Below are 2,769 nucleotides of genomic sequence, written 5' to 3'. Positions count from 1 at the left end.
TTTTGAGATGTGATGCTGCCGAAGAATGCTGAAGGTACCACGCACTGCTAAAAGAACTAACAAATCTGTCCTGGAGGAAGTGCAGCCAGAAGGCTCCTTGGAAGCACAGCATGGCCAGACTTCATCTCACCTACTCTGGTCATATTGTCAGAAGGGACCATTCCCTGGGGAAAGATGTCATGCTTGGTAAGGTGGAGGGTCAACAAAAGAGGGTAAGGCCCTCAATTACATAGCCTGACACAGTGGTTGCAGCAATGGGCTCAAGTATAGCAGGGATCACAAAGCTGGTGTGGGACTGGGCAGTGTTTTCTTCTGTTGTGCTTAGGGTTGCTATGAGTTGTAGAGGACTCTACAACTCTACCTAACAACAACAACTACTTTACTATGTATGATGTCCTTCTCTAGGGACTGGTTTCTCCTGATAACATGGTCAAAGTATGTAAGATGAAGGTGGGCCATTCTCACTTCTATGAAGCCTTCTGGTAGTTCTCCAAGACAAATTTGTTTGTTCTTCTGGTGGTCTATGGTACCTTCAATATTCTTCACAACCACCATAATTCAAAGACATCAATTCTTCTTTGGAGTTTCTTATTCATTCTCCAGCTTTCCCATATATAAATGAGGTGACCAAAAATACTATGGCTTGGGTCAGGTGCACCATTGTCCTCAGAGTGATATCTTTACTTTTTGACACTTTAAAGAAGTCTTTTGCAGCACATTTGCCCAATGCAATACATCATTTGATTTCCTGGCTGCTGCTTTCATGGGCATTGTTTGTTGATCCAAGTAAAATGGAATCATTGACAACTTCAATCTTCTCTCTGTTTATCATGATGTTGCTTATTGGTCCAGTTGTGAAGAGTTTTATTTTCTCTGTACTGAGGCATAATACATACTGGAGGCTGTAGTCTTTGATCTTCATTAGTAAGTGCTTCCAGTTCTTTTCACTTTCAGTAAACAAGGTTGTGTCATCTACATATCACAGGTTGTTCATGAGTCTTCCTCCAATCCTGATCCTGCATTCTTTTTCATATAGCCCAGCTTCTCAGATTATTTGCTTTGCATACAGATAGAATAAGAATGATGAAAAGATACAATAAATAATGCACATATTCCTGATTGCAAACCACACAGTATCTCCTTCTTCTGTTCAATGACTACCTCTTGGTCTTTTTGTAAGTTCTGCAGAAGCACAATTAAGTGTTTTAGAATTCCCATTCTTTGCAATGTTATCCATAATTTTAATGATCCATACGGTCAAATACCTTTGTATAGTCAATAAAACACAAGTAAACATCTCTCTGTTATTCTGTGCTTTCAGGCAATATTCATCTGACATTAGCAATGATATCTCTCATTCCACACTGCCTTAGGAATCTGGCTTGAATGTCTGGCAGTTCCCTGTAGATGTATTGCTGCATCAAAAAGATGTATCTTTTTGAATTATTTTCTGTACAATTTTATTGCGGGTGGTATTAATGATATTGCCTGGTAATTTCTGCATTCTGTTGGATTATCTTTCTTTGGAATAGCCATGAATAAGGAATTCTTCCAGTCTGTCATCCAGGTAGCTGCCTTCCAAATTTCTTGGCATAGATGAATGACTGCTTCCAGCATTGCATCTGTTTCTTGAAACATCTCAATTGGTTTTCTGTCAGTTCCTGAAGCCTTGTTTTTCACCATTACCTTTAGTGCAGTTTGGACTTCTTCCTTCAGTACCATTGGTTCTTGATCATATGTTACCTCCTGAAATGGCTGAATGTCAACCAATACTTTTTGGTACAGTGACTATGTGTATTCTTTCTTTTTTTTTGGACATTTCTTGTGTCATCCAATATTTTTTCCATAATCAAATGTAATCAACCTTAAAGAAGCTCTGTCTTATTCATGTTAATTTGGTCCATTTATGCATTTTCTTCATTAAATTTTTAACAAGCCTATAGTTAACCATAGCATATAAATTGCAAAACAAAAATGACCACTTAGATCTTTAGTATTGACTACATAAGACACAGGCATCCCTTGGGGTGCCCAAGAATGATGTCTCTTGGTGATAAGTATCACTAAAAGGAAGGAATAGCTGAAAGCACTATTTACTGTGCCACTATAACTCTTCTTGAAATACTTCCTAAAAGCTTATTATGCTCTCCACACAGGCAATTTTAATTACTTAAACTGTTGTCATAAAACGGAGAGATGCATTTCTGGGTAAGTTACACCACTGGTTCATCACCCAGCAGGCTAAATCATGCTGGAGCCAATGTGATACGATAATGGCCCAGCATTCTGCTTCACAAGACAGTGTTTTTCTTTAATATTGCTAGCATGTCACTAAACTCCTAACAGCTTAAGATTAGATACACCACTTATTTTAAAAAGTGAACCTCCTCAATCTCTCATGGGAATGAGGAGGCTAAGTCCCAGGAGAGGGACTCAGAAGAGAAAAACACACATCCACATCCACACACAATTTTTATAAATTATTAATCCTCTCACCTCTTAATCCAAGGGAAAATGGAAAAATGGAATGAAATGAGACTTATATATATAGATATATATATATTTCTATTTTAAATTAACTGTCGTTCCACAAACATTTTCTGAAAGTATAATACCTGCCAGAGAGAGGTCAGTTATAGTTGAAAGTGAAATGATATGTTAAAAGAGACGTAGATCTACTGCTGCTTTCAGATCTGTTGATATCAAATACTTTGAAAATAGCCTAGGTAGGTTTGACACTGGGGAGAAAGCCGTTGTTGCTGTTTTTTA

General features: G+C 37.7%; 1 protein-coding gene across 1 annotated transcript in view; it reads right to left on the bottom strand.

The window, feature by feature from the left end:
* Positions 1 to 2,769, bottom strand: part of LAMA2 (laminin subunit alpha 2) — a gene marked incomplete at its 5' end in the record, with an annotated part of 713,189 nt that overhangs the window by 178,358 nt on the left and 532,062 nt on the right. The window lies entirely within an intron of this gene.

Source organism: Orycteropus afer, unplaced genomic scaffold (genome assembly GCF_000298275.1).
Source record: "Orycteropus afer afer isolate SDZICR_OR568_19922 unplaced genomic scaffold, OryAfe1.0 scaffold00182, whole genome shotgun sequence".
Taxonomy (NCBI): Eukaryota; Metazoa; Chordata; class Mammalia; order Tubulidentata; family Orycteropodidae; genus Orycteropus; species Orycteropus afer.
This window is presented reverse-complemented; position numbering and strand designations above follow the sequence as displayed.